Consider the following 15347-nt stretch of genomic DNA (forward strand, 5'->3'; position numbering starts at 1 on the left):
CTTAAGGTCTTTACCCCACTTTATCAAACTGTCTGCTTCCATAACAGCACTATGATCTCACCCAAGGTTCTTCCCCAAAGCTCCATTCTTTTGCCCTTATTCAGGCTGACTCACTTAGGCATATGGTATGCAGTATCAGTAGCAGCGCCAGCCCTTTCCCTCATCATCCTTAAAATGCTAGGTGAACTTTGCACAGTTTTCTCTAGGACACACAATCGGATAAAATCAAACTGAACTTCTTCATCTAGGCCCCTTGATCACCAATAATTTTCGTGGCATGATTCACTGTCTTCACATCCACTGGGCTCCACCCTCTCAACCAGCCCCAGACTGGGCCTTCTTCCACCTCCAGCAGCTGACATTCCAGCTCCTCCCCCAAGTTCAGCCTGTTGGTCTGGTCAGCTGATGGCAGAAAAGTGACTCCCTGCTCAACCCAACTCTGCTCTGGTCTGTCCTGTTTCTGAGTGTGGAGGCCCCCAGGGAGGCCTTCTGCCAAAGCAGCAGCTGCCATTTCATTCCTGCAACTTACAAAACTTTCCAAACCATTTTTCATTTTAACTGTCAGATTCATCAGAACTCTGTATATCCTATGCTGGTTTCCCTTCATCTGGAATATAGTTCATTTATTCTGGACAGAATACTTGTTGCTTCTTCCTCTTAAGACTCAAAGACAGTGATTTTAAGGTCCTGTCACCCCCGGTAATTGATTTTTTAGGTTTTCTTATAAAAGAGCAATCCAGAGAGTAATATTTGTGATTTGATTAAGGATTAGTGTTACAATGAATAGCTGAAGTTCAAATGGCACTCTGTCCCTACATTACTTCACAACCAAAGGATCATTTCTTTTCTTGTTGACATGTAGTTAATGTTCAAGTGTAATATGAGTTCAAAATCTAAATATATCACAGATGATTACTGTTTGTCACTTGAACACCAGCAGTGCAAACCCTAACTCAGAAGAGGGTGACTTACAACATTTTCTCTGGGGAATAGCACAGGAACCCAATACTTGTGACTAAAGACAGTAGCAGTGACAGCAATTAAGGAGATGACTTGAGCTCACTGGAGGCCTGCGGAGTCTCTTCTGCACAATACAAAGGCCAAGCCTAGGAAAGGTGATATGGCATCATCCAGAAAAAGCTTCCAGTGCAGAAATATTGTCAAACAAAAAAACATAATGGGGCTGGGGTTGTGGCCCAGTGGTAGAGTGCTTGCCTAGCACATGTGAGGCACTGGTTCAATCCTCAGTACCACATAAAAATAAATAAAAGTATTGTGTTCATCTACAACTAAAAATTTACAAATAATAAAATTTCATGGTTTTGTTTTTGTTTTTGTTTTCATTTTTTGTACCAGAGATTGAACCCAGGGGAACTTACTGCAGAGCCAAGTCCCCGGTACTCTCTTGTATTTTATTTAGAGACAGGATCTTGCTTCGTTGCTTAGGGCCTCTCTAAATTGCTGAGACTGGCTTTGAACTCATGATTCTCCTACCTCAGGCTCCCTAACCGGTGGGATTACAGGTGAGCACCACCGCAACTGGTGAATTTCACATTCTTGAGCCAGCTCAGTGGCACATGCCAGTAATCCCAATGACTCTAGAGGGCAAAGCAGGAGGATCACAAGTTCGAGGGCAGCCTCAGCAATTTAGGGAGGCACTAAGCCACTTAGAACTTGTCTCAAAATCTAAAATGGGAAGGACTAGGGAAATATTTGAGTGATAAATCAAGCCCCTGGTTCAATCCCTAGTACCATTTTTTTTTTTTTTTTTGGAGATACAACTCAGTGGTAAAGCTAGCCCCTGGATTCAATCCCCAGTACCACAAAAACAAACAAACAAACAAAACCCCAGAACTTTGTATTCTTGAAATGTTTTGGGGAAAAAATGAGCTACTCATCAGAGTAGAGAATGTGATTAAGTATTTTTCTTTAAAACTGGATCACTGCTCCTTTAGGAATAGTCTGTTAAATATGGATCTATTTTTATGCCTTTTCACCAAAGGCAAAAGTTTATTTTTTTAAAAAGAGCAGTGACCCTGAAAATTCTGACAAATTACCCTCACTGGGTTCAGCAACTTAAATCAGTAAGCATAACTTGGAATATCAGAATATTGTTTCTTATTCCAATAGCATTTAGCATACATTATAAATAGCCCAGAAGGAGTTATGCATTGATCTTTGGCATATTTATATATATATATATGTGTGTGTGTGTGTGTGTGTGTTTGTGTGCGTGTATTTTTTTGTTGTTGTTGTTGTTGTTTTGGTACTGGGGATTGAACCCAGAGATGCTTTACCACTGAGTTACATCCCCAACCCTTTTCATCTTTTATTTTGAGGCATAGTCTTATTTAAGTTGCTGAGGCTGGCTTCAAACATGCGATCCTGCCTCAGCCTCCTGAGTGGCTGGATTGACAGCTGTGCAACACTGCTCCCAGTGTGGCATATCTAAGTTATCCCGAAATGGGATGAGGTCCAGAGGCCAAAGAGGTCCCACCTGCACTAAAAGATCTCTTCCAGTGGTTTAGAATGGTACCTGAAATGTTTCTATTGGAGCTTCTCTCTACAGGTATTAATTAGGGCTTCAACTCTCAAAGTAAAATACCTTCCAAAGTTGGGGGACATGGTGACAATCTGACATCTCCAAGGAAATGAAGATAAAGTATATTTACATAATTTAGAGGCAGTTCATGAATGAAATTGAGATAAAATCACAAGCACAAGAAGGAGGGCTCTAGTGGAAAGGGGAGAGAGGATGTAAATCAACCTTAACCACTGGACGCAAAGGTGGGATCACACATGTAATCCCAGGATCACAATAGATCACTATTTCAAGCCCAACCACAACAATTTAGTAAGACCCTGTCTCAAAATAAAAAGTAGAAAAGACTGAGGATGTAGCTCAGTGGTGAAGCACACCTAAATTCAATCCCCAGTACAAAAAAAAACCCAATTTTACCATTTGCTGAAGGGGCTGATTGTGCTATCTTCAATACAGTTAGTTGAGGCTTGTTTTGGGGAATGAGCATTGGAAACCATTTAATATCAATAACAGAACAAAGAATTGAAAAATTTCGTGGCAGCATACTAAATTATTCTGGTAATCCTACAATCGAATAAATCAGAATTTTCTATTTTAATTCAAAACCACCAGGAAAAGATAAGATGTAACCAAAAACTGGATAAAACTCTCAGTATCATTGCCTGATTTCAAAAGAAAAAAAGATACCTGACCCAACCATCCTTTCCTCCAGATGCATCATTACTCTTCATTTGTTTGGGTTTGGTTTGGTCAGGTCTTAGCTCAGTGTTCATGCAGTAGCTGTAAAGGAACTTTGAATAGGAAGTTACAAAAAAATTGCAAAGAAACTATGAATTTAAAGTTGCAAGTCCAGTTGTGGATGTGTGACATGCAGGCACATGTAATAAAGGAAGAGACAATGCCTGTGAGCCTGACCTGGATGGAGTAAGGAAAAAATTAACAGGATTGGAAAAAGGGGGAAAGATTAGGAAAAGAAAGAAGGAGAAGGAGAAGAAAAGAAGAACAGGAGGAGGAAAAAGAGGAGGGGGAAAGGGAGGGGAGGGGAGGAAGGGGAGGGAAGGGGAGGGAGAGGTCTAGCCAGTCCTGAATGGTAGCTCCCTGTAATCTCAGTGGGAAGATCGTGAATTCAAACGCAGCCTCAGCAATTTAAGGAGGTCCTAAGCAACTTAGTGAGCCTGTCCCTAAATAAAATACAAAAAAGGTCTGGGGATGTGGCTCAGTTGTTAAGCGCCTCTGTGTTCAATCCTCAGTGCAAAAAAAAAAAAAAAAAAAGACGACCTGACTGGTTTCAAAAAGTTGCTCTTTGTGCTTCTACTGGCAATTAGAATTCTAAAACCTCAAGTCTTGAACTTCTGGGATGTTATTCCCTGAAACAGGCCACTCTTGTCCTTGTACAGGTGGGCACCTTAGCAGCATGCCTATTCCTGGGATCATACTGCAAAAGTAGAAGGAAATGGAGGTGCAGCCTCAGCTCAAGGGGACTCAAGGGGAATGGTCTAAGAGGGGAAAGAGTGAAAAACATCACGTTGAAAGGGAAAATACAGGGGAAAGGCAGGGGTCCTCTCTTTTTGTGGACTTTATTTTATTTGCTGATATTCTCTCTCTCTCTCTCTCTCTCTCTCTCTCTCTCTCTCTCACACACACACACACACACACACACACACACACACACACATCACTAAGCATTTGCTTTCAGGTTCCTTGGATTTGTGTCTTTCTCTAGGATTTTCAGTGGAAGTTTTTAAAGCATGTAACACGTTTTCACTATATTTGAGAGTTGCTGGTACTTGTGAAGCAAGACTGGCCTCCCCACCCACTCCATGAGGATTACTTCTCTTGCCTAAAGGTGTGGTTGCTGGCAGCAGAGACATCCTGTCAGAACCACAAGAGAAAACACAGTGTAATGAAGCAACGATCATTAGAACTATGATCCAAGTCAAGAAACAAACCAGTGTATGAGAATATAATATGTGATACATGTCATTTCAAATTAGTACAAGAGAGAGGTGATGTTGAAACATTACCACTGGGAAAAAGTGTTTAGATCCCCACCTCAAGCAAGAATATATTTCTGATAAATCAAATATTTAATGACTTACAAATTATATTTCAAAAATATAGCCATGGGTTGGGGATATGGTTCAGTGGTAGAGTACTTGCCTAATAGGTGTGAGACTCAGGTTCTGGGTTTTATAAAAAAAAAAAAAAAAAATTACCAGAAAGTAAAAGTGTGTGTGTTTGTGTACATATATATGTGCTTATGTGAAATATACACATTTTGGTTGTAAGCTCAATCACACATGTGAACTTTTTAAATCATAACACCAATAGACAAAAATAGTGAAAGAGGTGAGCATGCTAATGCATGCTCATAATCCCAGTAGCTCAGGAGCCTGAGGCAGAAGCATCACAAGTTCAAAGTTAATCTCAGCAATTTAGTGAGGTTGTAAGCAATCTAGTGAGACCCTGTCTCAAAATAAAAAATAAAAAAGGGCTGGGGCTGTGGCTTAGTGGTTAAGTACCCCTCGTTGAATTAAGGTTGAATCCTGGTACAAAAAAAAAAAAAAAAAAAAAAGGAAAAGAGAAAAATGAATATAAAAAGATGATAAATATAATGAAGTGCAATAAAAAACACTTAGGAAAAACTATTCAAAATTTGGAGTTGGACTAAAAATTACTGCTTACCTTTCAATATCATACTAAAACATTGCCTAACAACCCAACCTAATGATCATAAGATTCTCTAGGAAAATAAAAGCTTTTTGACTTGTCATTTTCTATCAATTAGGACATAGCAATCTAATTTCAGCATTTTTTTTTTTTTTTTTTTTTTTTTTTTTTTTGCATCAGTCTCTTGAATTGTCCTTTGGATCAGCTTTATTATCCTGCTGGTTCCCTTTTGAATGAGTTAAATAAATTATGGACATATCCTCCCTATATGTTTGTATGTTTTTAACTTTTTAAAAATTATGTTTTATTTTCAAAAAGTTAAGCATAGATTTACCATATGAGCTAGCAATTCTACTCCTAGGTATATGCTCAAAGGAATTGAAAGCAAAGACTATGGATATTTGTATATTATTGTTAATAGCAGCATCATTTACAATAACCAAATGATAAAAAAAAAAGTGTCCATTAACAGATGCATAGATTTTAAAAAATAGTATGCATGTATGATAGACTATTATTCAGCCATGAAAAGAAATGAAATTCTGATAAATAATACAAGATGAATAAACCTTGAAAAACATTCTGAGTAAAACAAGACACAAAACACCAATATTGGGCTGGGGAGATAGCTCAGTTGGTAGAGTGCTTGCCTTGTAAGCACTAAGACCCTGGGTTCGATCCCCAGCACCAAAAAAAAAAAAAAAAAAAAAAAACACCAATATTACATGATTCTTTGTTTGAATGATTCTGCTTTTATGAAGTACATAGAATAAGCAAATTTACAGAGACAGAATGTAGAATAGAAGTTACCAGGGTCTGGGGAAAAGTGTACACTTAAAGGATTGTTTTGTTTTTCAATACTGGGATTGAATCGGTGCGTTAACACTGAGTTACATTCCGAGATCTTTTTTATTTTTTGTTTTGAAACAGGATCTCACTAACTTGCCCAGGCTGGCCTCAAACTTGCAATGCTTTTGCCTTCACCTTCTAAATCTCTGGGATTGTAGATGAGTGCCACTGCACCCTCCCGAAGTTATTTTTATTTATTTATTTAGGCACCAGGAATTGAACTCAGGAGCACTTAACCCCCGTATCCCCAGCCCGTTTTTTATATTTTATTTAGAGATAAGATCTCAATGAGTTACTTAGGGCCTTGATAAATTGCTGAGGCTGACTTTGAACTCCCAATCTTCCTGCCTCAGCCTCCTGAGTAGCTGGGATTACAGGCTTGCACCACTGCATCTGTTTTTTGTTTTTTTTGTTTTTTTTTGTTTTCCCCTGGTACTGGGGATTGAACCCAGGGCCTTGTGCTTGTGAGGCAAACACTCTACCAACTGAGCTATATCCCCAGCCCTGCACCTGGTTTTGAAGTGTTTTTGTTGTTGTTGTTGTTGTTGCTGTTTGTTTTTTTTTCTTAATTTTTCGTTATACAAGGATATAATACCTTTATATATATTTACATATTTCTTTTTAGTTGTCCATGGACCTTTTTATTTTATTTACTTATTTATATGAGAATCGAACTCAGTGCCTCACACATGCTAGGCAAACGTAGCCCTGAAGTTATTTTCAATGAAGACAGAGTATCTGTGTAGAATGATGAAAAGTTCCTTGAAATGGGTAATGGTTATGGTTATACAACATAGTTAATTGTTAATTTAATGAGATTAAATGGTATACTTTTAAATGGTTGAAATTATATGTACATTTTATCCCAATAAAGAAATTTATACTTGGGGCTGGGGTTGTGGCTCAGTGGTAGAGCGCTTGCCTGGCATACATAGATTTGATTCTTAGCATCACACATAAATAACTAAATTAAATAAAGATCCATTGACAAATAAAATAAATATTTTTTTTTTAAAAAAGAGAATGTCTTTTAAAAACAAGAAATTTATTCTTAGACCACTAGGGAAGAAATAATTTTAATGTACATGACATAAAAAAGGCAATATTCTTAATATTTACACAGTTGTTACAAATCAATTTCTAAAAATGAACCAAAGATGAGAAGACAAAGTTCAGTAAAGAATAAATACCAATGGCAAATAAATATGAAATGTTCAACTTCACTAGGAATTTTTTAAAATGCTAACAAAAGCAAAGATATTCAGTTTTACCACACTACATTGGATAAGATTAAAACAAAGTTTTAAACAAATTGTATCTACCACTGGCAAAGGTGGAAGGAGCATTATGATCTGGTTGAGTATTTGTAGAGAGCATTCTGGGGAAAATGCACACTCTGACAATTAGGAAAAAAAAAGAGGAACCAGCCCTGTTGAGGTGGCACCACATTATAATCCCAGCACCTCAGGAGGCTAAGGCTGATGAATGGCAAGGCAAGCCCGGGTAACTTAGTGAGAGGCTGTCTCAAAATGAAAAGGGATGGGGATGCACCTGAGTGGTAGAGGACCCCTGGGTTCCATCCTCAGTAACACACACACATCTACAACCTGCAACCTGGCTCCACCACATATTGCCTGAGTGACTTTAGGCAAATGGTTTACTAGTATATAACACTGAATTTTGTCACCTGAAAAATTAGGCAAATTGTTTAATTGCCTATGAGCCTCGGTTTCCTCACCTGAAAAATAGGGTGATAATTAAATAAAATAGTTCATATAAAATGCTCAGTACAGTGTCTGACAAATATTTGTCAAGTGGTAGTGGTTTTTCTAATAGGCTATTTGCATGAGAATTGGTGATTAGAGTTCACAGGTGGAACAAACAAACAAAACAACTAACTAAGCTACACCTTTAAGAAAATTGTCAGTAATTACAATCATCTAACTTTCCCAAGAAAGTAGACAGAACCATCCTAGATATTTCCAGCCTTCTTCCCACTGTACCACCCCAACCCTCCTTCAGTCTCTGTAGGTGAGCTAAGGAGGGATCAGAGGGAGATGATGACTTGCCTTGTGGGGAATGCAGAATTAAACATGGTGAGAGTTCCTCTCATCTCAAATAAGAGAGAGGTAGAAAGTGCTGTCCCTCCAGGGAAAACAAATAAGAAGGCAGGCTTTTGTGAAAAACTGGAGACCAGTGCATACAAACAGAGAAGACCTGTATCCTATGCCTAGGCTGGCCATTTGCTAAGGCAATGTACTTGCCAATTTCCCCCTTTTGAACAAAGGTGGGACCCATATGAATGAAGGAGAAGAGAATTGAAGAGTGTGAACTATAAGAAGGAACCAGCAGAGGAAAGCAGTCTGGTGTGATGAGGAAATGTTTCCTCTGGATCCACGGCACATTGGGGTAGGTGCCTGAACTTGGATTGTCTCAACAGGTTCCACCAAGGTAGCTGTTGGCAGGGAGAGGGGACCCCCTGCACAGCAAGAGGCCAATGTTGGGAATGAGTGGCCATACTGAAGTTGGCATCTCTCTCATCAAGGAACAATGGAGTGGGAAGCCCAGAAGAGCCCTCTGAAAACGCACACTGGACACTTACCACATGGGGTATTAACACAGAGGCCCACCAACACTGACTTGAGAAACAAGGACAACAAAGTGCATTATGGATACATTCAGGCAAGTAGAAGACCATTCATGATTTGAGGTTTCTATTACTTGCAGTCACAATATCTTCACATACTTCTTTCTCTATAAACCAGATTTCTCTCTCTCCATGCACTGACTGCTCCTTAGCTCCAAATGTACATGTTTCAGGTCCAGCCTTCTGCAGAGATGAAAACCGATAGTCCATTTTTTATATAAAATTCCCAGCTGGATGCAGTGGTGGACCTCTGTAATCCCAGTAACTCCAGAGTTTGAGGCAGGAAGACTGAAAGTTCGAGACCAACCTTAGCAACTTAGTAAGGCCCTAAGCAACTTAACAAGATCCTGTCTCAAAACAAAACACACGGCCTGGGGAGATAGCTCAGTCGGTAGAGTGCTTGCCTTGCATGCACAAGGCCCTGGGTTTGATCCCCAGCACCGCAAAAAAATAAAACAAAACACACAAAAGTCTGGGGATGTGGCTCAGTGGTTAAGTGACACTGGGTTCAATCCCCATACAAAAAAAAAAAGAAAATTAAATTCCCAGATAACAGACTGATTGGTCCAGCTTGGATCAGTCAAGCTGGTTCAAGTAAGTACAATTACTGAAGACTAACTTACTGCAGGAGGGTGAATAGAGAAATGTCAGATTTAGAAAGACACCCCAGAGAATCTCTCAGAGTGTTGATGTAATGAGAGAAAAGGTTGTGCACCAGAATAGCAGAGTGTTAAGGCATCCAGACAGGCCTTGGTGGAGTTTAAACTAAACATGAGATGGGTTGAGGACTCTTATTTTACTTAACTGGAGAGTTTCACAAGCTGAGGAGACTATGGGATTTGGGAAGGAGCAGAGGGGTCTTGATGGAAGAAGTGAGGAAGGTCATTGAGACATTCCAAGAGGAAAGGGGGGAAGCGTAGTGGTCATGTTATTTCCCATGTGACAACCCTTCACTGAAGTCCACAAGTCTTCCATAAAATCATGCAGTGCTTGGTGTGGTGGGATTTCTGGTGGGTACCCAAAAGGTAGATATGGCTTCATACCCAGAAGGTACATAGACAGGAAGCCTAAGACAGACAACTAAAAATGCAATGCAGAGGCTAAGAGTGAGGCTCTGGGTTTCATCCCCAGCACTGTCAGGTGTGTGTGGGGTGGGGGGAGTCAACTGTCCTAGGCCCTGGATATTGGAGCCAAGATTACAATTCTCCAAACCCCTTAATAATATCTGGGTTTCAGTTTTAATGGAAAAAAAAAAAAAAAGAAAACACTTAGATTTTACTGTGAGAGGCCGGATTAAATAATTTGTGACCAAATTAAGACTGATTGGATAAGTTGGAATCTTGATTTTCTTTACAGGATTCTATACTGTGCTTTTATCCCTGTCTGCATCTGGGCTGTTTGGAATGAAAAGGTGAGGAACTCAAAATTCTTCTGTGTCTTGGACCTTAAAACTTCCAGTTTATATTTACCCTTTTGGGCATAGCTGACCCAAGGAGTCAATTTCCCTGGAACATTATTGCAATGGGCTGTTTTCTTGCTCTACTAATTCAGACATTGTGAGGTCTTAAAGTTCTTACATGGTGGGAGCAAGAACTGTAGTCCACATTTAGCCAAATTGAGTCTTGAGGTATGATAGGAAAGTGGGAATCACTTCCCCCAAATCGTCAAAAAACGGTAACTTGAACTATTTCTGAAGCTTTTTTTTTTTTTTTTTTTTTTTTTTTTTTTTTTTTTTTTTTGGTACAGAGGATTGAACCCAGGGGCACTTAACCACTGAGCCACATCCCCAACCCTTTTTATATATTTTATTGAAAGACATGGTCTCACTGAGTTGCTAAGTGCCTAGCTAATCTGCTGAGGCTGACTTTGAACTTGGAATCCTCCTGTCTCAGCCTCTCTAACCGCTGGGATTGCAGGTGTGTGCCACCAAACTGGCTTTCTGAAGCTTCTTTAACCTTTGCCATTTCATTTTTAAGCATGAAGATAGGAAAAAGGGAGGGGGCATTTTTCTGAGGAACAGGATGTCATGTGAGATTTCCTGGACTGTTTAAAAGTCTAAGAAAAGAATTCATGGTAATTTACCAATATCTTTATTACAGTGCCACTATCTCACTTGGAATAAGATTTGTAGCTTTTCCTGCTCTAAGGAAAAGTTATCAGATCTAGTCTCCTTAGAGTGAAATAGTGATAGTTTGCGCACGGTGATGGTTAGACACAAACTCTTCAAACTCCCATTCTTTGATGCCACATGTGATGGTGTTTGCCCATAATCTCAGCAACTAGACAGAATGAGGCAAGTTCAAGGTCAGTTTTGGCACTTTAGCAAGATCCTATTGCAAATAAAAAAATACCCCCCCAGCCCTGATCAATATTTTGTTTGGGGTGGTGGATGCACATATTGGTGTAGACATTACTCAAAATTTATCAGACTCCTGGGCATGATGGTGCATGCCTGTAATCTCAGAGACTTAGGAGACTGAGATAGGAAGATCACAAGTTTGAGGCCAGCTGGGGAACTTGGTGAGACCTGGTCTCAATATAAATAATGAAAATGTCTGGGGATGTAGCTCAGTGGTAGAGTGCTTGCCTCCCACTCAGTAAGGCCCTCCATTCAGTACTGCCAAAAGATAAAAGAGGGGTGGTTTTCATTTCAATGCCTTTCCTTTGTGTTTGCAGTGAATATTTTTATTTATTTACTTATTTTTTTATTTTGATACTGGGGATAGAACTCAGGGGCATTCAACCACTGAGCTATATTCCCAGGCCCTCCCCAACTCCAATTTTTAAAATTTTTGAGATAGGATCTGTTTAAATTGTTGAGGCTGGCCTGGAACTTGTGATCTTCATGGGATTACAGGTGTGTACCACAGCGCCCACCTCTGCTAAGTAACATTTTTAAAGGTTTGACCACTTGGAGACCTTTGCAGTGCATTATGTTAACTCTCCTACTGTATCTGGATGTTAACATTCTATATGCAAAGATCTTGTAGAAAGGTCAGAATATAGTCTTTTGTTTTTCCTGCTCAACATTGATTTCCTTGATATAATCTTCCATTTTTCCTTGTTTTGTTGAGCCTTTTGGGGGGTTGGTACCAAGGATTGAACTCAGGGGCACTTCCCCAATCCTATTTTGTATTTTCTTTAGAGACAGGGTCTCACTGAGTTGCTTAGCACCTCGCTGTTGCTGAGGCTGGGTTTGAACTGGTGATCCTCCTGCCTCAGTCTCCAGAGCTACTGGGATTACAGGTGTGTGCTACCATGCCTGGCCCCAGCCCTTTTTATTTTGAGACACAGTCTGACTAACTTGCTTAGGACCTCACTAAGGGTGAGGTTGGCCTGGAACTTGGTATCCTCTTGCCTCAGCTTCTGGAGTTGCTGGATTTATAGGACTTGTACCACCACATCAAGCCTTCAAAATAAAAAAAATTTTTAAAGGGCTGGAGATGTAAGTAGCTCAGTTTTAGAGGACTTCCTAACATGCATAAGGCCCTGAATTCAATCCCCAAAATAAATAAGGAGGTGTGTAATAAAGGAAGCTCAGGGGTTGTTGGAAAAATCACTTTATGAGTCTCCGTCCCTTCATTTATAAATGAACATAACCCTACTTCTAGTGAGGGAGTCAAGGATCCTCTGGGAATAAGAAATAAAACCACACCTCAAAGAAACTATCTTAATCATAAAAGGAATTTACTGAAAGGGAACTGTGGTAACCCAAAGAATCAGAGGACAAGAAAATCAAATCTAGGTAGGTCTTTTTCTGTTTCTCTCAGCCTATCAACTTCCTTTTCTCCTAATGCAGACCTTCTCTGCTGATGCAGACAAGGTTCAATCACCAGGGAAGGAAACAAAATTCACTACTCTTAATGAAGAGTACTTAATGAAGAAACTATCTCACAGCAGCGGGTTGCATGAAAGATAAGAAGTCTGAGAACCACAGCAGCTATGTCAGAGGTAGATGGAAGAACATTCTTTTTTCATTTGGGAAAACTTTAGCCTCATATCCAGATGTCCAGGATATCTACCCTCAAGTTCCTTTGCATGGCTTCTCTTCTTACAAATGGTCACCCTGCTCTGAATCTCTCCCTTATTTAGTTAAGTTAGTCAAGTTTGCTTATACTAGTAAAAGAAGAGCTTTTGTTGTTTGATGCCAAGACATATGAAGGGAGAACTTACTTTTTTTTTTTTGTGATGCTGGGTTTTGAACCCAGGGTCCTGTGCTTGTAAGACAAGTAAGAGCTATATCCCCAGACCTTACATTTAATTTTGTATCAGGGTCCAATTTTACCAGTTACAAACCTGAGGTTTTCTAAATAGTTAAAATAACTAGTTATAAAATATAGTGAATGGGTAAAAATACATTTTTTTTAATGATAGCCATCAATCTTAAGGAAAAAGACTGCTCCTGAATTCCAGAAAAAGTAGGAAGAATAACCCTCTCTCAAACTTTGATCTGGTTAAACTGGTTTACATTGTGTTCAGAATCTCATGTCTTGTGGAAACACTTTGATCAACTTCTGGTGCAGGACAGGCTACATAATTTGTAGGACCCAGTGCAAAATTAAAATGTGAGACTCCATTCTCAAAAGCTAAGAATGTCAAGAGGGTTGAAGTAGAGCATGAAACCAACTGGGCTTTTCTTAGCATGGGGCTTAATGTGACTGTATCATTTACCTCCCAAGAATCAGGTCTTGTACTGCTTAGCCTTCTGTTATACACAACAGGCCAGGAAACAACCATCAAGCTCTCCTGACCTTAAGTAACCCAGTCCAGAGAAATGCAGCTCCCTCCACTACAAGCCTTCCCATTTTCCCTCAGTTCTTTGAGACATCTAATATAACTAGTAGACACTTTAGTAGCCTATCCTAGAATAAAGGAATAGTATGCCTTAAGACTACTAGAGTGGGGGCTGGGGAGATAGCTCAGCTGGTAGAGTGCTTGCCTCGTAAGCACAAGGCCCTGAGTTCGATCCCCAGTACCAAAAACAAAAAAAAGACTACTAGAGTGTTCACTCTTGCCAAATAGAAATTGCTTGCCGCTATTACATGAACTTTAAATCTTCAGCTCCTACTCACTGAGGTTTACAAAATAGTGTCTTACGATCCCTGAAATTCATGGACCTCAGTGGGAAAGAGCTACATTGGCTTAGTCCTATCACTGAGAAAAAAGTAATTATCATATTTGTTTGTGTGTCTCTGGTCCCTATGCTGAACTTTCTAGGAATTTTTGGTTAATTCTCTCAGGCTTTCCAGGTACGCAACTCAATCAGTATTACTAATGTCATTTGCTTCTTCCTTTCTTTTATACCTCATTCTGACTCTTGCCTTTTCACACTTACTATATAATGCAATTCCTTTTAAAATTGACTTAAATAAATTTTAACATTGTTTTGCAAGAAAATTGAAACTTTGATAAAGCTCACCTAAGAAAACAAATGCCTAAGAGCAATTAACCAAATTAGAAAAAAGAGGATTAGATATTATTAGATATAAAAATGTTCTATAAGACTATGACAAAACAATGAGACAAACACTGGTATGAATTGGTCTCTGGAAGAAAACAATATACATGCAGATGAAATTTGTACATTTTAGTAACAGTGTCATTTCAAACAACAGAGAGGTGGTAGATTATTTAATAAGTGTACTTCAATAAAATAAAATTAAGGAGTGTAACCATAGAAACAAAATTATTACAACTGTGACTAAAAATTACAAGAAAGTTATTTTAATAACTTTGGAACTTAAAGACCCCTTTCAGTATGAGCCAAACATAGGAACCTACAAAGAAAAAGATTGTTAAAAATAATAATATAGCTGGGGACGGTGGCACACGCCTGTAATTCCAGCAGCTGGGGAGGCTGAGACAGGAGGATTGAAAGTTCAAAAGCCAACCTCAGCAATTTAGCCAGGCCCTAAGCAACTCAGAAAGATCGTGTCTCTAAATAAAATATTTTTTAAAGAACTGGGAATGTGGTTCAGTGGTTAAGTCCCCCTGGGTTCAACCTCTGGTACCCCAGCCCCCCCAAAAATAATCACAGCCTCTGGGACAGGAGTCCCCTGTGCTTCTCCTTTGTCAGCAAAGCAGTAACCCTTCTTTTTCCTTTTTCTCAAAAATGGAATCTCGCTGGAACAGTGGCGCAGGCCTGTAATCCTAGTGGGTCCGGAGGCTGAGGCAGGAGGACGGTGAGTTCAGAGGCAGTCTCAGCAACTCAGAGAGACTGCCTCTAATAAAATATAAAAAAAGGGTTGGGGTTTTGTGGCTCTGTGGCAGAGCGCTAGCCTAGCATGTGTGAGGCACTGGGTTCGATCCTTAGCACCTCAGAACATAGCATAACAAATGTCCATCTACAACTACAAAACAAAAGGGGGGTGGGGTGCACCACATAACAAATGTTCATCTACAACTACAAAAAAAGGGGGTGGTGGTGCTGGGGATGTGGCTCAGGGGTTAAGCACCCCTGGGTTCAATCCCTAGTACCAAACAAAAACAAAAACGTATTTTCATTATTGTTTTGGCATGGGGACAAGGACCAAGATTTCAGTAACTTAGGTAAAAGTAAAATAGCCCAATATATTTGTATAGCCCTTTTCCTGTTGACAAAGCAGATGTATCTATCCAGTCATATTTGATCGTTAAAAA

The 15347-nt window shown here is 39.5% G+C and overlaps 1 non-coding gene across 1 annotated transcript; it reads right to left on the reverse strand.

The window, feature by feature from the left end:
• Nucleotides 1-6488: 6488 nt before the first annotated feature.
• Nucleotides 6489-6564, reverse strand: Trnav-cac (transfer RNA valine (anticodon CAC)). Its single transcript has one exon. It is a non-coding gene; the product is annotated as a tRNA-Val (tRNA).
• Between the last annotated feature and the right edge of the window lie 8783 nt (nt 6565-15347).

This window comes from Sciurus carolinensis, chromosome 6 (genome assembly GCF_902686445.1).
Source record: "Sciurus carolinensis chromosome 6, mSciCar1.2, whole genome shotgun sequence".
NCBI lineage: Eukaryota > Metazoa > Chordata > Mammalia > Rodentia > Sciuridae > Sciurus > Sciurus carolinensis.